The sequence below is a fragment of the Silene latifolia genome, chromosome X, assembly GCF_048544455.1.
Source record: "Silene latifolia isolate original U9 population chromosome X, ASM4854445v1, whole genome shotgun sequence".
Lineage (NCBI taxonomy): Eukaryota > Viridiplantae > Streptophyta > Magnoliopsida > Caryophyllales > Caryophyllaceae > Silene > Silene latifolia.
The window spans coordinates 324093634-324115514 of NC_133537.1; the positions used below are offsets into that span (position 1 = coordinate 324093634).

The 21881-nt window shown below is 31.8% G+C and overlaps 1 protein-coding gene across 1 annotated transcript in view; it reads right to left on the minus strand.

The window, feature by feature from the left end:
* The window catches only part of LOC141618159 (putative UMP-CMP kinase 2), an 86696-nt gene that overhangs the window by 14609 nt on the left and 50206 nt on the right, over positions 1-21881 (minus strand). The gene's annotated exons all lie outside the window — the stretch shown is intronic.

The window sequence follows — 21881 nt, forward strand, 5'->3', positions numbered from 1 at the left end:
CTTCGTAGAGATTTATTGGGTGTAGCTATCCCTCGCTTTGTTTCTTAGTTCTCGGGTTATGCCCTCTTAAGTACCAAAAATAAAATAAAATACACAAATAAGAAAACTTTTCAAAACATGTTTTTTTTTCAGATCATTAACGCGTGTCTAGTGAATACGTGTTACAAAAACCGTTTTACAAATAAACTCGACATGGCGCTATAATATGATATGATACCGTGGTCGAACTAAAACCAAACGTGATTGACCCAAGTATAAAATCATAAAGTTTTATCAATAGAGCTACCGGCTTAAATCTTCCTTTTTCTGGTATATAAATGACTAAATGAGGCACAAGACAAAGTACAATACTCCCTCTCATCCAGACCAAATGTTACATTGACTTTTTGGCACTATTCATGGTCGTAGAGAATTTTTGATATTATTCTTAATCTATAAGAGAAAATATAGTCATGTGAGATCTTGTTTGGTTTATCGTCATGAATGCTATAAGAATATTAAATTTTTATAATTTTTAATAATGTATAACTAAAAATATTCACGTTGCAAAACGCGTCTCGACAAGTGTGATAAAGTCAATATAACCTTTGGTGTGGATGAGAGGGAGTATATTATATTGGTGGGAGAGGGTTCAATCTCAAAAAACTTACTGAGAGACCGTTTCTCGGGAGACTTATTTTAATACTTTAGTCTTAACCACTAAACTAAGACCTCTTTTATAAAAAAAAAAAAAAAATTCTTATGAAATTCGTCAATACTCATAGAGTCATAGTCTACTCTATTTTACTCTACTCTACGGAAGATTGATGTACTAACACTGAACACATTATACATGCTTTTCTCATTTATAATCCACAAATAAAATTATACCAAGAGGCTTCACTTATAACCAAACCTAACTTACCTTAGTCATTAACGACGCCATTTCACCTAGATAATACTCCGTACCATGCTCAAATTGCTCATTCCTCCCCACCCAACAATCTTTTAACCCATTGCAAAAAAAAAAATCGGCTGTCTATTTGATTTTACACAAATTTTCGTTTGTGACGTATTTTGCTTGTGATGTGAGACAAAGAGTAAGTGGGAAGAAATTGTGAGAGTTTGTGACCGTCACAAACAAGACGGGGGTGTTGATTTTACACTGTTTGTTGATTTTAAGGCTTACTCAATAGAGGCACTTCATTAGTACATCGCTCGCACAGACCATGTGCTCGATGAAATACCCCATTGACCTTGTGACGTTGAAGATCAATTGAAGTACAACAAACTCCATCATCCGTACTACCTAATTTTCAATTTCTTCTTCTCCTTGTACTTGTTCTTCCAAGTTCTACCATCAAAACTAAAAATTCCCACTCAAAATAATCAATCAATCAAACAAATACAACTATGTTGAGAAAAATTTCTTCCCATCTTAATCAGATATATTTTTCTTGGTTTCCCTTTTTTCTCTTTGATTAAGCAATCAGTTTGATTAATGAATGAATTAATGAAATGGGTTTCTTTGTGTAGTTATGTTCTGGGTTTGCAATTATAAAAGTTGACACCATTGATTTTGCTGTTTGATTGTTTGATCATAGTTTTATTTGGGGGAAAAAACCTGGTCTTTGAATTGGGATTGTTAATTAGGAAGAAAGTTGCTTTTAGGCAGTAGATGAGCTAAATAAATCAAATTCTTGATTTTTGATTCGATTATATGTTGTGTTGACGGAATTATGAGTGCTTTTTCATCTTATAACTAGTTTTATTACCCGTGAAATTCACGGGACTAGCTATGTTGTCGATAGTGTCATGCAAACCTGAATTTACGGTCGCACTGGACCTTAAGGAGAAATAGATGAAGTAAATGTAGATTCATATACATACAAACATACTCTTATATGTCGAAATAATTTGTCATAAAATTAATTACGGATTTTATGCATGCAAACAAATAAACAAAAAGAGAAGAAATCGTATTCTTACAATGGATGTTTCGGTTTTATGGGCACAAAAGAGATCTCCTTCTCTTTTGTTCTTGAGCTTTCCAAATGGAAGAACAAGGATTCAAGTGTAGAATCCCTCCCAAAAGCATATACCCAAGGAATACATCTTAATAAACCAAAACTATTTAGATCTAGTAATAATAATGGTTTTACAATAAAATTGATACAATATAAATTGTATTTTCACTCTTGAAATTTCGGTCAAGAGGTGGTAATATTTGTGAGTTTATTTCTCTAGAATTCTCATAAATTGTAGAGAGTTTTTTTGGATTTTTTTACACTAGAAAATAAGATGTTGAATGAATGAATTTATTAGGAAAAGAAAACTCTTTCTTTTCTCTTCATTATGGCCGAAAAAATGGCCTTGGGTAGGTTGCCCAATAGCTTTCATTTTTGCTCTTCACAAGAGACCAAGCATGCAAAGCCTACTACCTAGTTTCATGATTGTGTTTCCATTTAAAATAAATAACACAATATAAACTATATACCCACCCATATTTTCGGTTTTAAGTATAAAATGGAGAAACCATTTTATTTTGTCATTTGTCAAATTTGTCACATGTAACATGTTACATGACATGTTACAATGTAATGTATTTTTATCATATTAAAAATCAACATACTCATAAAATATGTCATTTACAAAATTGACTAGTAATTCGTAATTACTCGTACCAAAAATGTTTCCAAATTATAAACTACAACATTCTGTATTTATAATAATTTATTCATTCCGTTTCATTTGTTTTCAGTAAACAATAATTTCATCCAAGTAATAAAATAATTCGATTACTTAGACCGCGTCTTATTTAATCATATCTACAATAAGATACGTAAATTATACTCACAAAATCATCCGTCAATTTTAAGCAATTTAATTAACTCGTATCAGGATACGATTAATTAAATAATCAATTAAGAGTATTTCCCTATAGGTATGACCTAAGGGGATCAACGGATCACCACCGCCGCACGACAAAGAATAATGTCAAACTCTAGTCACCAATCATTACCGATATGTGTGGACCAGTTGATAGTAAAATATTACATCCTACATGTATTCTTAAAATGAGATTTTAATGATGATATTTAAATCATGTGATCGCACTATTGTTGAGGACACATTTCCCAACAATCTCCCACTTGTCCTCGACAAGTGTGCGTCACCAATTCTCTTGTCCTATTACTATCTCCCACTCAATGCAAGGTGTCTTTCAGGTCGTACTTGCAAGTGATCATATCAAGAATGGTTTCCTCGATCCTGGAGAATAATCGATTGACCGGATTTATCCACGGATACCTTCCGAGCGTGGCCACGCATTTCGATTCATTACTCCTCGAGTGGCCCCGAGATATTGTTTTAACCCTGACAAGGGGATGGACAATTCCTATCGCACTCATTCCCTTCGACTAGCCACAGCCCTCATAACCCAAAATATGCCCATTTGACCCCATTTACGAAGGTCGTAGTAACACAAATCAAAGTTAATCAAATCGTGCCATCTTAGGTGAATAGTCTTTAGTCAAAAGAATCGACTCATTAGAATACTATAGTAGCTCTCGCCACGACCAGGCTATATATAAATTGCCAGAACTCTATAAGCGGTCATAAGGCCCGACAAAATGTTCCTAAATCATCGCCTATGTGATCGACTAGTCATCTCACATGACTCTATGGCACTTGAACTTGCCATCAATCGCCTCACACTCTAGTCACTTCGAGACGTCACCTCATGCAAGTAACTATGGGCAAATACAATGTTAATCCGTGTTCACTTTAACGGGGTTCAATTGTCTCCACAACCCGTTTGGATGTAACAAAGTATAATAAAAGAGTTTTAAAATAAAACTCGAACGACAAATGCGATTATCACACATGAATAGTCAATGCCCGATTACTATTTCATGTTCTATAATCTAATTTGATCTTGTAGTTGTTCATTTCAATTCAATTGAAATGACATGACTCATCATGTTTAGCCTTTGAAAATGCTTTGGTTAGTAGGTTTTATCAATTTCTTGCACCTTACTCAACCTCACTACATACTCGTTTTCCTTTGTAATGTATACATTTGCATCACAAAACTTTCTGAGTACGTGTCGAGATCCAATCAAGACATAGGCCCTCTAGCCTAAGAATAGCTCCCACTGTTTTCACAGTGTGCGGGACTCATCCTTCTTGCACATCTCATGATTGCAAGTGTACTCAATTTCGTTGTAAATATCTCTCATTGTTCTTTATTGCCTAGAACGATTCTAGAAAATCTACTTCTTAATTATCATAACCACAATGGTATCTTAACCATCATAACCACAATGGTATCTTAACCATCCTAATGTGTTTTGATTATGGTTTTGTCGGAAACCATGCGCAACCTCAATTGTCAATTGTCACTTGTGTAACACCCTTACACAAAATTGCATCATAAACACTTTGCATTATAGCCTTAATGCTTCTGCAAGCACTTAAGGACAATCTTTATGGCGTACTTGGCAAAGATTACTTAAATTCGATTTTGAAAACAATTCATCATACTCAAAGTATATGAAGTGTTATACATCATTATTCATTTAATTGATCCGGCAGCGGAAGCGAATGGAATCAATCAAATATGTTCAATTTAATTGAACTAGTCATGAATCTTATCAACATAAGACTTCTTACTTGATGCTAATATCATGTGGATTGATCTCCATAAATCCGGATATTAAAGATGTATTATAATACTCCAAAAGTCTTAAATCATTCTCAATGATCAATATGTCATCCACATATCGGACTAATTAAAATTTCCGTAACTCCCACTAAACTTCATGTATAAACACAACTTCTCGACTTATGGAGAAATGTTTTATCACATGATCAAAATGTTGATTCTAACTCATTGATGTCCTACTTAAGACTCTCTCTTAAGTTTCACATTATCTTAGGATTGCAAGAATCTACTAAACTCATGATATGTATTGAATACATTCCTTCTATTGAAGAAGTGAGTTTTAGATTCATTCGCTATGTATTTCATAATATTGAAACACAATTCCTAAGAAGATCCAAATATACTTAAGCATTTCAATTAGTGCAAAACTCTTTGCAACCAATCTTGCTTTGAAATATCTCTTTATTAGTGCAAAACCCTTTGTCACTAATCAAGCCTTTTATTTCGGATTTTCATGGCTCTAAGCCTTGTATTGAGTTGTGACTTAAACACTCTTATGTAAGTCCTTTGTCGATTACTTTCCAGAAGTAATCAACTTGAATCAAACAATTTCTTTAGTAAGTTATAAGCTCTTTACTTTCTTAAAAGTAGCATGAATTCATCATTTTTAACAAGTGACGAATTTAACCTCCTAGGTTTTGAAGAAACAATGTCTTACACAAAACGTCTCATGTAGCCAAGAAAGACCAGTTTCTTGCGACATAACATTCTTTGTGGCATTCTTTGTGGCTCTTGAATAATTTCTCCCACTCTGTCTTCTAAAAATAAACTTGTATTTTAGAAAGACAGCTTCACGAGCCGCAAACCCGTCGTACTCGTGATAATTGAAAAGGGAAAAATGAGCATTTGTTTCTTTGTGAAAACTTACAACCATGGTACCCTTACCATTTCATATCTCATATGATTCGATTTAGTGGAAAAATAATTTAGACAAAATTGATAAATTCCCCAAAAGGATCAAGTAACTCAAAGTAACTTGATTGAAGTCCAAACCATATCGAATAGCGTTTGAATTCATATCCAACCACACATTAATCCATGATGCGTGCTAAGAGAGATCAACTTGTGATACTATATCACATTTCCTTTGGCTTATATCAAAGTCTTCACTTTGATAATCCCATCACGACTAAATCGTGATTCCTTGAACTCTTTGAAATTCTTCAAAGATTTCTCTATTTACCTTATTAAGTGAACATATTAGCGTCAACTTAAATCGTTGGTAAAAGAAAATGATCAACCTATTTTGGATCAATGATTTATAACCTCGATCTCCTTTTCAACCAAAAGGCACGAGATATCTTGCTTTGAATACAAGATACGCATATACCATTAACAATCTAATGGTTTCAAGAGTGCTCGATAACTCTTTGCGTTCATCATTCCAAAATTTAAGGTTTGATCTTGGGTTACCAATTTGAGTCTTGCATCATCTTCATGATATATTATTCTAGTTTGGTTTAGAATATATTCACCTTGATAATGGGCTAGCCATACATCAAATCGTGGTGTATAGGGTCACAAAAGTGAAACCTCTTTTGTATCGTAACAAGTTTGTATTCTAATTTAGAGTTTATGTACTTAATAGTCATAATTAAGCACAACTCCAAACCCAAAAACTAGATTTAGTACACAATGACTCTATCTCTCAACATTATTGTTGCTAGTCGTCATATTCTAATCATCTTATGTGTCGAATACAATGATGAAAACCTCCACTGGTTTCTAATATTGACGAAGTGGCACTAGCAAAATTTATGTTTAATCAAATAAACACTTTTTAAAGAAGAAGGTCCCATTAGATGTCCCACAACTAACTTGCTGATTCTTCAATAATTTGGGGTAGTTTCCTTTCTCGTGTCCAACATTTAAGACAATGGAAACTTTATCGGTTGGGATTGATAGGTTTAGTATCGTCATTCTCAACAACTTTACTTTTAACATTACCTTGTATCAATTCCTTTTACTACTTGAACCTCGTCCTCATCTTAACAGTTTAAGAGAATGCTCCCACTTATTTCAATGAGTCTTTGCTTTGAGAAGCAAAATTGAATTCACGAAGATCACTCTTCATTTGTTCGTTTTAGTCTTAAAACTTTCATTGAAGTGGTTGCGTTATTTTGGTCAATTGCGAATTCTGAAAATCTAATCACCAAAACAATTTATCGCTTCAAGGTACTTAATTCAATTAAGTACATGGAAAAATAATCCATTGTAAGTAGATGTGTTAGTCAAGAATCAAAAACCTGTTTGATAATGAATAACTTTAATCTATACTCTTTACAAGAGATCCTTAGCAATGGTTCATATGAGGTTTTAGAAGCAAATTCAAATTTGTCTTTAGTCACGATATTTTAATGGAGATTTGAATCAAAAACGAAATGATATCGTATATGAATTGTGGTAAAGAAATAGAACAATAACAACAACGGAATAGTGGAAAACTTAACATTTATCGTTTTATTAATACTTGTAAACAAGTATAGCATTTACATAGTGACCTCTACCCAACTATGATAAATGATTCCAAGACCCAAATTCATATTAACTTGGGGCACGGTGTGCGAAATACCCTCATCAATATAACTCGGTGGATTAACTCTTTAATCGATTCTACTTTTAGAACTCTTGGTCGATAAAATTACATTAATATTTATCTTTAGCCCGAAACACATCCGGAAATACGTCGTGAATACTTTCGTTGAGTTCAATCCAAATTTCGAATAAATGTGTCCATGATCCAAACTCATATCAACTTAGGGCACGGTGTGCCGAAATACCCTTCATTAACATAAATTCGGTGGATAGACATTTATCACCCCACTTCACCAACGTAACAAGGTTTGTCTTACGGTAAAGCAGAAGCTCGACTCAACTCCCTGCGAAACCGGTACTTCATGGGTTTCTAATATTTGGTAAGGCTATGTCTCAATTGATTGTTTTAGCGAGAGGTCATGCCAATTTATTATCTATCACGTTTTAAGTGAACTAAAGCGGTGAACTACGATAATTCGAATTGACACGGTCGAAAAACTCGATAAAAAGATGCATGTTTTAGTTATGGCGATTTAGCGATGCATGTGACATAAAATAAAATGCAAGCATAAAAATAAATAAATAAATCCTAGTATGGCCTTCCTAAAATAGAAAACTATTTAACTATTACAAATTCGGAAACCAACTCCATTGGTCCCTTGAACTCCGGTTATGGCACGCATCTCGAGGTAACACCGTCTTTATGTATCGTCATTCTTGAAGAAATCCGTCTTTTGGAACTCCGGAATGAATAAAATTACATAATAAATTACATAATTTCCTATTATACATTTGTAACTAAAATAAAATAAATCTATTAAATTACAAAACGGTGATAAGAGATCACAATTAAAAATTACAACCGAATCGATATTCCCATACATTTCGGGAAATACCAATTAAATCTAAGGCCATACTAAGTAAAATTACATAATTCAAAATTACATAAATTAAAATTATGACAATCATAAAGAAAATGCAGCATTATAATATGTATGAACATGCTCAATTTTATGCTAAATCGCCTTTAATTAGCCAATATCGTATATTACTCGGCTTTTACGGATTTGCGTGATTTCAACATTTTATAATCACAAAAATACATAAACTCATATTTATGTATAAGTTAATTACCCTAACCTCTTAGGACTCAAAATATAGTCTTCACTAATAATTTGACCATAATTAACCTTTATTTACAAAATTGTTCATAAATGGACCAAAAATTACAAAAATAAGCTATTAAACTTCAAATAAATCCAAAATTTCAAATAAATTCAAAATTTGAAATTTAAATTCATGAACATTCTGGAAAAATTCCATGACACTCATAATGTTCAAAATCTTAGGTTAAAAATTTCGAAATTTTTCGGGAAAAACAATGTTGCGGTTTATCGATTTATAATAAAATAATCATAAAAACATGGAAAAATTATTTTCACTAACTTTTCAATTTTAGATCTGAAAAAGATAATAAAATGCAACATTACACGTTTTTCCTAAATCATAGATTATGTTTTATTAATTTTCCACTAATAATGTCACTATTTATGCTATTTTTCTTCAAAAATTCATAAATCATGCTAAAAGACTTCTTTATAGCCAATTATTTTACACACATCTTGTAAAATTGCATGTGACAACATATTAATTTTCTATGACCAGATTCGAAATTTAACTCATATTAACCTATTTTTCTCTTAAATCCGAATTTAATAATGAAAAATTCATTTTTCGAGCATAACAAGTCCAAAAATTATGAAAATTTACAGGTCATCTCAAAATAATATATGTAACAACATATCCAAAAATCAAGTGAAAATTCGAAGTATAGCTAATTTTCGACCAAAAATGACATTTTTACTCATAAAATCACATTTAAATGTCATTATAGAGAAATATGAACAATAAAAATCCGTAAAATTAACCAAAATATCCTAAAACATTTTAGGACCAGAAATATTAACATGCATGGATTAATTTAGTGATATCTCATAATAACACAAATTTTACAAGTTTTATTTGTTATTCTTATAACTTGGAAAAACTTTTAACCAATTTGCATGCAAACAACCGAGGCTCTGATACCGATTGAAGGAAATGTAGATTCATATACATACAAACATACTCTTATATGTCGAAATAATTTGTCATAAAATTAATTACGGATTTTATGCATGCAAACAAATAAACAAAAAGAGAAGAAATCGTATTCTTACAATGGATGTTTCGGTTTTATGGGCACAAAAGAGATCTCCTTCTCTTTTGTTCTTGAGCTTTCCAAATGGAAGAACAAGGATTCAAGTGTAGAATCCCTCCCAAAAGCATATACCCAAGGAATACATCTTAATAAACCAAAACTATTTAGATCTAGTAATAATAATGGTTTTACAATAAAATTGATACAATATAAATTGTATTTTCACTCTTGAAATTTCGGTCAAGAGGTGGTAATATTTGTGAGTTTATTTCTCTAGAATTCTCATAAATTGTAGAGAGTTTTTTTGGATTTTTTTACACTAGAAAATAAGATGTTGAATGAATGAATTTATTAGGAAAAGAAAACTCTTTCTTTTCTCTTCATTATGGCCGAAAAAATGGCCTTGGGTAGGTTGCCCAATAGCTTTCATTTTTGCTCTTCACAAGAGACCAAGCATGCAAAGCCTACTACCTAGTTTCATGATTGTGTTTCCATTTAAGATAAATAACACAATATAAACTATATACCCACCCATATTTTCGGTTTTAAGTATAAAATGGAGAAACCATTTTATTTTGTCATTTGTCAAATTTGTCACATGTAACATGTTACATGACATGTTACAATGTAATGTATTTTTATCATATTAAAAATCAACATACTCATAAAATATGTCATTTACAAAATTGACTAGTAATTCGTAATTACTCGTACCAAAAATGTTTCCAAATTATAAACTACAACATTCTGTATTTATAATAATTTATTCATTCCGTTTCATTTGTTTCTATAAACAATAATTTCATCCAAGTAATAAAATAATTCGATTACTTAGACCGCGTCTTATTTAATCATATCTACAATAAGATACGTAAATTATACTCACAAAATCATCCGTCAATTTTAAGCAATTTAATTAACTCGTATCAGTATACGATTAATTAAATAATCAATTAAGAGTATTTCCCTATAGGTATGACCTAAGGGGATCAACTGATCACCACCGTCGCACGACAGTAATGTCAAACTCTAGTCAGCCAATCATTACCGATATGTGTGGACCAGTTGACTGTAAAATATTACATCCCACATGTATTCTTAAAATGAGATTTTAATGATGATATTTAAATCATGTGATCGCACTATTGTTGAGGACACATTTCCCAACAATAGACTCGTAAGGAAAAAATATTAATCAATGCGCATATATTTATTGTTATGTATATAATCACAATTTACTAAACTTTTGCCCACGATTATTTGTATTTTGCCACGGATATTGCTCTATTTTTTTAGTATTTTTGCAATGATTATTGTTATTATTGTTTTCTTTTTTTTTTTATTATACTTCATCCGTGTCAGTCATTTTTCTACCTTTTATTATTATTTCATTTAAAACAGTTGATTTATGTTATTTTTCAACATAAAAGAAAACTTTCAAAATAGAAACTTCTATATTTTTATTCACGAACTATAATTCATAATAGATTGAATGGTTAACATTGTTTTGAAAGAATACGTGAGAACTATAAATGCTGAAAAAACTAAATGATGATTTTGTCAGCCAAATTTTTATAATAATAAAATTCCAAAATTTAATTAGTATTTATTTTGATGTTTAATGACTATTTAGTTTTACTTTTAGAATGAAAAGCCAAATTTGATGATTGTGTTATTACAAAATAGTTTATACGCGGTTTCTTTGATATAGATATTGAAAAATTTAACAATTATACTATTGGTGTTTAACTCAGTTTAAAATTTAATTATGAAATTTATCTTTTTTTTTATTTTTCTAAATAATAGGTGATGACATGGTTTGCTTAGAACTCTCCAAAAAAGTGAATGGTGTGTTATTATACTATAAGCTTGCCTTTTTATATTATTTATAGACTATATATTGTACTTTAGTTATTGTTTTGATTAATATACTAATAACATGTGGTTTTAAAAAAACAAAAAAATACCTTCAAATCATCAATGAGTTTTTTTTGGTGAAATGTAAGATTCCATTAAGCACAAACAAGGTTATTACAACCTATCCTTTTCCATACAACCGATTTCACATAGAGTCGAAACTCTATTTACATAAGTCAATACTCCCTAACCATATTTTATCATTTCCAATAATTTGGTTACAATGAGTACTAATCCGCAATTTAACTATCTTTCTAATCTGCTCCAGCACTACAGCAGGCCTCAGAAGGCAGTTGTCATGACGAGCTTGAATCCGTTGCATCCATATGTGGTAAAAGCAGGCTAAAAACGCACAGCACAGAATACCTTTCTTGATTTTAGACCAATGCTGATGCCATATCCACAGCAGGATGTCATCAGTTGGAATGTTAACAGCACATAATCTAGCCATCCCTTCTAGGATACCTCTACTGTAAACACACTGATGGAAAAGATGATGATGAGATTCAGCTTCTCTCCCACACAGTAAACAGAGATCATCAGGACTGATCCCCAAAGCATACAGTTTCTCCTTCACCTGCAAAGCCTCCCTGGTAATCAACCAGCCAATGAATCTGTGCTTAGGTACAGACCACGAATGCTAAATATACTTATGCCACTGTACAGGTGTATACTTCTTCCTTAGTAGCTCATACCCACTACTAACAGAATAACCTCTAAGATCCAACAACCATTGACCATGACAGTAACCTGAACTCAACTTCTCCTTGACTCTACAAACATTCTTCCACCCCCAGCTCATATCCCCTGTAGGTGTGTAATCATCCAGGTTCTTGCCTTTTAAGTAGATTTGGTTGACCCATTTCACCCATAGCTTATCAGGGCAACAATAGATCCACCAAACTAACTTCCCAACAACAGCACTATTCAAAGCATAGCTATCCTTTATCCCTAATCCTCCTTCTGCCTTGGGTGACCAGCTCTTATCCCAGCTAACATTAGGAACCCTCATGTAATCAACTGTACCATCCCATAGGTAATTCCTACAAATTGCATTCAATCTACTCACCACATTCTTTGGGATAACAAAGACATTCATCCAATAAGTATACAAGGAGGTAAGCACTACATTAACTAGGACGAGCCTCCCAGAATAAGACAAATGCCTAGTCCCAAAACTAGCAATTTTGGATGTAATTTTCTCAACCAATATTTGACACTGAGCTTTGGAGAGCCTCCCAGCAGTGATTGGAATGCCCAAATAACGAAATGGTAACTCCCCTTCTGTAAACCTTGCAACTTCCAGAATATCAGCCTTAATCCAACCAGGAACTCCATTGAAGTAAGCACTGGTTTTTGCAGGACTCATTTGAAGACCAGAAGCTTTAGAGAAAGTAGCAAAGCCCCTCAGCAACACCATAATGGACTTCACATCCCCTTTACTGAACAATAGTAAATCATCAGCGAACATTAAATGAGAAAGCTTCAATGGACCACACATAGGATGATATCTAAATTCCATATTTTCAGTAACATAAGCCAATACCCTGCTTAAATACTCCATGGCAATAGTAATCATCAATGAGTTTAGTAATTCATGGCATCCATGTAAAAAAATTGGTTAAGGTTGCGTTTTAATTAGAATTTCTATGTGAAAGTTTTAACGTCCTTTTGTCATTTAGGATAAATAAAGTTAATAAGTGAAGATGAAAGGACAAATCAATGCATAATGTTGAATTATTTTCTCTTTTTTTTTTCGTTCTTTTTTTGAGAAGGATAAATCTCACAATGTAAGGAGTTTAAAATATATATGATTATAGGGTTTTTTATCTTCTCAATATTCTAATTCTCATAAATTATATTTTTTTATAGTAACATAGTTATGAAGTTTAATAAATGCTAGTCTTAGTATATCATCTATATCAATTTGTCAAAAATCCTAAATTTTAAATTTTTGCATAAATGATAAAATGAGTTAAATATATAGTAGCCCGCTACAAATTTTATTGCAATCTCATTATATGTTTTGTATATATACTTAGATAGATAATGACATGTATGCATAAATATTAGATAATAATTTACATTTAGCCCTTAGCTATGTTAATTAGATTTCTTTGTCTAACTTGTTAATAAGATTGAGATCCTCGCAACTCCAATTTCATTATATGAGAGCTATTATTCAAAGAAAAAATGATGAATAAAAAAGCAACACATACCCAAATAAAACATACTTTTGAAAGTTTCTGAAATCCTAAAAAAATTTATGAACCTAAAATCAATTAGTCATTCATATTCAATTCGTGTTGTCAATCTTGTAGTTAGTTTATAATATAGTATTCAGTGGAATGGAGGGAGTATTTATTTATGCAATTCTAGTATTTTCTTCTTCATATAGTCTTCTTTCTCCAATAAAATATCCCTACAAAAACAAAAAACAAAAAACCATTGAGTGATTAACAACAAACAAAATATTGGAATTTGATTTATGTAATATTAATCTTATCGTTAATAATTTAAGTTTTCCCGTAAATAATGAAAAAAAGAGGGCATTGAATCATAAAGATGTAAGTGTATTTACCTTTAAATAACACAACTCCACAAATTTTGATATGCCCTAAATGGAATAAAACAACATATATGAGAAGGTTAAAAATATGAAGAGTACTTCATAACCAATGGAACTTAAAAATAAATAAATTATTAATTTAAAACCTTAATACACTTAACTTGATGCTGATAAAATGATAAGAACAATTATTGACACATATTTACAATTCTTTTGATGATGGGGGCAAAATTATATTGGCTTATTTTGGCTCACAAATATTGTCTTCCATCAAACATTTATAGCCAAATGAGGATGTGTTTTATGACTTTTGGCGTCTCTTTTTATTATTATCAAATTTACTATATACATAAATATGTAGTAAAGGTTTTTGACTTTTGAGCATTATTTTTCATTATTAGTAAATATTAATATAGACATAAATATAGAGTAAGGCGAAATAAAATATAAAATGTTTGCTCTAATTTTTTATTTTTATTTTAAAAAAAAATCCACATTGCATAAGAATTGTTTAGGGAGTCATCTTACGAAACTAAAAATGGTAGATATTTTGCCTTGTTTTTTATTTATAAATTATATTTATAGATTTATATATGTATCCAATTAATGAAATTGAGCAACTTTATTGCAATAAGATTTAAGAGAGAATTGCACATATAAACAGTTTAAAATTAGAGTGATATAAATTTTTATTTGTCGTTTAACTTATTATAGTTTGAAAAATTAAAAGGTCAATGTTTAATGTTAAGTATTTTATTATTTGCCCTTAATCTTTACAAATTCTTTATTATTTTATAAACGGCGTAAAATTAGAATTATGTGATATTTATGTGTTGCTTAGAATATTCTAACAATAAAGTAGAAATTAAAAATTTAGTATGAATTTTATTTGATTTTTAATTGTTGTTAAATTTATCTAGAAATTAAAAATGCCAAATTTTAATGTTTGTTATGCTATTTGTATTTAATGTTTTAGATTTTTTTTTTGTTCTCACAAATTTTGTCATTCATCAAAAATATATAAAAAATTAAGGATATTTTTTATGACTTTTGAACATCCTTTTTCATTATTATCACATTTAATATAGGCATAAATATGGAGCAAAGTTCATGACTTTTGAGCATCATTTTTTTCATTATTATGACATAAATATTATAATAAATATTTGTGTTGATTATGTTCTAAATTCTACATAAAGATAATTTTTTTTGTGAGACCGTTCTTTTGTATGACCGCAATATTTTCTCAATTTTTAAGTCACAAATAATTAAACTATTTTTAAGCTGATCCCAAAAATTTGTAAATATTACTTTGTAGGGTAATTTAGTTACTTCTAATGGTCTCATTCAAAATAAACAGTATTATATTAGAAATAGTCAAAGTTTCGGTGTTCATGTGGTATTTTTTTTATTATAGAAAATTATTTATAATTGATATACACCTCCCCAAATAGGCTTTTACTTTTTTTTTGGCGAGGCGCTAACTCAATTATCATTCAATGTGTGTTTTTTTAGTAAGAATTATCCGTCAAGACGTCAATATTGTATTGTAATTTGTCACTAAGCAAATATTATATAATCAAATACAAAATACAAATTAATTGTAAAAATGGCTCATGGAATAAAATTTAATGTTTTATGTTGTCTTTTAAAATATATTGTATAGATTGATAATATGTCTATTATGATATTGCCATGTCACATTTAATTTGCCATGTCATATTTAATTTTGCATTGTCACATTTGCCATGTCACATTTAATTTGCCATGTCACATTAGCCTTTTAATTATATTGTATAGATGTGGTTGATAGTACTCGCTCTATCTCATTCATTTGTTTACTTTTATGTTCTTTGTGAGGGATATTTTAAATTTGTAATCAAAGGTAAACAAATGATTGGGACGGAGAGAGTACTTTATAATCTGGCATTATGATTTATGATTAATGAATATTGACTTTGAGGGTTTTTTGTGTTTCTGCTTTTATGATCATGAAAGTAAAGCTGTATGTACTCTTCGTGTCAAGAAGGTTTTAGAGTTTAAATGTTTGAAAGAAAAGCTAATAGAGTTATAAAACCATATATGTCGTGATTTACAAGCTCATCTTCCTCATTTGAGATTGCGTAATGTATAGCTCATAGGATTGGCGTAATTCCAAAATCCAAAGTCTAGCTCAAGGTGAATACAAGGGCCATACGATGAAATGTTAATATGTTCTCAGAAAACATCATTGTTATCACCAGGGGCGAGTCTAGGATTTATTTTTTTGTGTAGCAAGATTGGCATGTTGAATCCCGTCAATATCACCCTAAGTCCTAAACCAAACTCGAACTTTAGTTGTGACTTTCACAAATACTTATGTGAGACGGTTCTAGAACATATATTACAAACTATCTAATATTATTGTGATATACCTACCATCTTCTTTGATGGGGTTAGAATTTTAGACAATAACCCGATTACTAACGCTACTAAACCAGTGAATGAATAGATAAAGATTAAAAAATGAACAGCTAAAAACTTATACACGCATATGACACCGAAACCTCGCCAGTGGTGGGAAAAATTTGACATCAAATGATGGGAAAGATCATCAGGCATCAGCTATGATATATGGTGTCAAACAAACATAGAGGCAAGTTTTTCTATATGGTATGTATATTATCAAAACAAAGCAACAAATATTAACACATTAAAAGAAGCATTTATATCAAATGGAAAGATAAAAGGGAATCTTGAAGAGTTCAAAATAATTTGTTCTAATACGAATTGGGAAATGGTGGCAGATAGGATACCAAGAATTAGGACTTAGGGCTTGCCTGGAATCCATGGAATAACTCGGGGGTAAATTTTAATTGGGTGATAATTACCGGGGAAGTTAATTACTTGGGTAATGAGTTTATTGATGATAGGTTGCATAAGGGTAATAATTACTGTAAAGATGTTTTACTCCCTTAATCATTACCCAGGGGGGAGGGTGGGTGGGTAATGTAGTACCCTTTCATGAGGGTAATAGATTCAGGAGGTGAATAATTACTCTCATGCCAAACATGGAAAATGCACCTTAACTATTACTCCCATATTCATTCCCCTCCTTTTACCCTCAATCCAAGCAAGCCCTTACCGATATTCAATGTCTAAAGTCTAATGACGTAGTAATATTACTCCCTCCAACTTTTATTATATGACGTTTTACTCAATTGCACACTTATTAAGGTAATTACTCCCTCCAACTTTTATTATATGACGTTTAAGCCTTTCATAATTTTTTTTTTATAAGATAGACGTTTTGCACTTCTCAATAAATTTGCTATTAAATTCAAAGTTTTCACATGACTTTTTCAATTCAAAAGCAAAGTACTCTGTATCTACCTCTTCAATTTTCACTTGTACGAGTATATAATTATCCTTCAATGGATGATTAACTTCCCTTTCAATAATTATCAATCCTTTTCTCCAATTATTTGAGACTGAATATTTTCCATGGATGACCACGATTATGAAGTTGAAGACAAAGAAAGCTTGGTAATACCAGATTCTGAAGATGAATTATTCGAAACTATCGTTCCGGAATCAAATTATGAAGAGTTACCTGCTTCAAAATTAGAGGCGGAAAAAAATTTGGTGTTGCCATATTCTGAAAAATCGGCAGATGAAGTAATTATCCAAGAATCGGAGGATGGAGAGAAGCCAAAATTTGAAGAAAATTTACAAAAAATTATTAATGCCCGGAGGGAAAATAAGGGATACAGAAAAGTTCGGTGAGGCCATATTCCGCTATCCAAATCTAATCACCGAGTGTATGTTGAAGACATTAACCCGGCGTTGTACAATAGCAATGGAGAAGAGCCAAAATTTGAAGAAGAGTTAAGAGGAAATTATCGTTCCGAATTCAGACGATGAAGATGATCGATTTTTGGTGACAAGAAAAAATCGTTAGTTCTTGTGATTTTACTCCCTCCAACTTTTATTATATGACGTTTTACAATTAACGACTTTTTCTTGTCACCAAAAATCGATCATCTTCACCGTTTGAATTCGGAAAGATAATTTCCTCTAACTCTTCTTCAAATTTTGGCTCTTCTCCGTTGCTATTGTATAAAGCCGGGATTATTGTCTTCAACATACACTCGGTGATTACATTAGGATAGCGGAATATGGCCTCACCGAACTTTTCTGTATCCCTTATTTTCCCTCCGGGCATTATCAAGCTTTTTGCGGTTGGAATGTTTAATTGCTCATTTTCGCCGTTTTAGTATGTTATATTTACAATTTTCTCTACTATCCTCGTAATGACTGTGTATCCCTTATTTCCTAGTTTCTCAACCCATACTACTCTTATCCAAAGTGTACAAATAACACTTTAACACATTATCTTCATAGTGAATCCTAGTTAAAAACTTAAAATAGGCCAAAAATTTGAAACTGAAGGAGTATGTGGCAGCTGAGCAGGATTAGAAACTGAATCATTTGAATTTCTGTAAAAGAGTGAAGTCAAGAAAGAGTAACATACAAGCATAGTAATGAAGACAAAATTCTACTCCGTATATAACTACAAAAGAGATTTATAAGATTTATTCAAGAAATTGTCAGACCCCCATCTTCAAAAAAAAGGGGCCAAAGCTAACCTATTATGCATATCAGCCGATCAATACGCAATAATGAATATTATTATAATTTCAAATATTCAAGAATTCAGTCACAAATTATATTTAGACACGAGCCAGTACTCTGGCCCTCTGGGCAAGTGAGGCCATTTTAGCATTGTTCACACCTGCAGTCCTTCCCCTAAATCAGAAACAATACATCGCCTTGATCAGTCACCCATTGGTGAAGGCTTCTAGGCCAATGCGTAACTCACCTCAACAAGTCCATGGCTTTGTTATTTTATACTCCCTCCATCACAACCTTTGATTAAAGTTGCCATCACAAAGAAAAAAAGGTAAGCAAATGAATGAGACGGGCGGAGTATTCCGTATATTTTTCTCATTCACATTATTTGCGGAAACAAGCAATATAGAGGATTAAAATATTTTCAATTGTCCTCTTTTATGTCTCGCTCTTTCTCCTATTCTCTATTTACCTCCTTCTATTTCAGGTTTCTCATAATGGGCTTTGTTGTCGTTCTCACTATTTGCATATTCACTAGAAGTCACTAAACTCAAATGAAACTAGAACATGGAATAATTTTCTAATCGCAAAACACACACACACACACACACACACACACACACACACACACAGTTCTACAATCAGAAGCTCTCCATACATATCCAAATGCAGCCATGGAAAAAAAATGAACAGTGCAAAAGTACGAAAAGCAGGTAAGAAGACACCTCACATGTAGATACTCATCCATTCTCATAGATGCCATATTAGCTTGCTCCACAAACTCCCCAACAACATTCAAATACAACCGAGATCCTCATTCATTTGCAACCAAACTAAAATCGAAATCAAATAACCGAAAAACAATCAAAACTTACCTGTCAGGATGGGTGTTTCTGCATAACTCAGCCGAATCTACCACTGAACACACCTAGCCAATCAAAAATACTAATTAATCAAAAACTAATCGAAACAACACATACGAAACCTAATTTACATCGAAAATACTCACGGTGTCGGAAATTTCGTCCATAGCACGAATAACTTCGACGGAAGAAGGCATACTTGAAATGTAATTAATTAGCTCACCAGACCTACAGAAACATCAATCAATAAGAGTCACAAATTTAAATCAAACGAGTTCTAATAGCGAAATCTTTAGTGAAAATGTACGAACTTAGAACATCAACCAGCAACAAATTGATCACAGTACTAAATTAAACAACATATTAACGAAATAAGTAGAGAAATAGTGTGACCATATAACATCAATCAGTAACATATTAGCTCACAGTATTACATTAAACAACGTAATATAACGAAATAGTTAGAGAAATAGAATGAGCATATAACATCAATCAGTAGCGAATTGATCACAGTATTACATTAAACAATGTAATTAGCTAATTGATCACAGTATTACATATTAGCTCACAGTATTACATTTTTTCTTGTCACCAAAAATCGATCATCTTCATCGTCTGAATTCGGAACGATAATTTCCTCTTAACTCTTCTTCAAATTTTGGCTCTTCTCCGTTGCTATTGTACAACGCCGGGATTAATGTCTTCAACATACACTCGGTGATTAGATTAGGATAGCGGAATATGGCCTCACCGAACTTTTCTGTATCCCTTATTTTCCCTCCGGGCATTAATAATTTTTTGTAAATTTTCTTCAAATTTTGGCTTCTCTCCATCCTCCGATTCTTGGATAATTACTTCATCTGCCGATTTTTCAGAATATGGCAACACCAAATTTTTTTCCGCCTCTAATTTTGAAGCAGGTAACTCTTCATAATTTGATTCCGGAACGATAGTTTCGAATAATTCATCTTCAGAATCTGGTATTACCAAGCTTTCTTTGTCTTCAACTTCATAATCGTGGTCATCCATGGAAAATATTCAGTCTCAAATAATTGGAGAAAAGGATTGATAATTATTGAAAGGAAAGTTAATCATCCATTGAAGGATAATTATATACTCGTACAAGTGAAAATTGAAGATGTAGATACAGAGTTCTTTGCTTTGGAATTGAAAAAGTCATGTGAAAACTTTGAATTTAATAGCAAATTTATTGAGAAGTGCAAAACGTCTATCTTATAAAAAAAAATTATGAAAGGCTTAAACGTCATATAATAAAAGTTGGAGGGAGTAATTACCTTATTAAGTGTGCAATTGAGTAAAACGTCATATAATAAAAGTTGGAGGGAGTACAATTACTACGTCATTAGACTTTAGACATTGAATATCTGTAAGGGCTTGCTTGGATTGAGGGTAAAAGGAAGGGAATGAATATGGGAGTAATAGTTAAGGTGCATTTTCCATGTTTGGCATGAGAGTAATTATTCACCTCCTGAATCTATTACCCTCCTGAAAGGGTAATACATTACCCACGCACCCTCCCCCCTGGGTAATGATTAAGGGAGTAAAACATCTACACGGTAATTATTACCCATATGCAACCTATCATCAATAAACTCATTACCCAAGTAATTAACTTCCCCGATAATTATCACCCAATTAACATTTACCCCCGAATTATTCCATGGATTCCAGGCAAGCCCTAAGTCCTAATTCTTGGTATCCTATCTGCCACCATTTCCCAATCCGTATTAGAAACAAATTATTTTGAACTCTTCAAGATTCCCTTTTATCTTTCCATTTGATATAAATGCTTCTTTTAATGTGTTAATATTTGTTGCTTTGTTTTGATAATATACATACCATATAGAAAAACTTGCCTCTATGTTTGTTTGACACCATATATCATAGCTGATGCCTGATGATCTTTCCCATCATTTGATGTCAAATTTTTCCCACCGCTGGCGAGGTTTCGGTGTCATATGCGTGTATAAGTTTTTAGCTGTTCGTTTTTTAATCTTTATCTATTCATTCACTGGTTTAGTAGCGCTATTAATCGGGTTATTGTCTAAAATTCTAACCCCATCAAAGAAGATGGTAGGTATATCACAATAATATTAGATAGTTTGTAATATATGTTCTAGAACCGTCTCACGTAAGTATTTGTGAAAGTCACAACTAAAGTTCGAGTTTGGTTTAGGACTTAGGGTGATATTGACGGGATTCAACATGCCAATCTTGCTACACAAAAAATTAAATCCTAGACTCGCCCCTGGTGATAACAATGATGTTTTCTGAGAACATATTAACATTTCATCGTATGGCCCTTGTATTCACCTTGAGCTAGACTTTGGATTTTGGAATTACGCCAATCCTATGAGCTATACATTACGCAATCTCAAATGAGGAATATGAGCTTGTAAATCACGACATATATGGTTTTATAACTCTATTAGCTTTTCTTTCAAACATTTAAACTCTAAA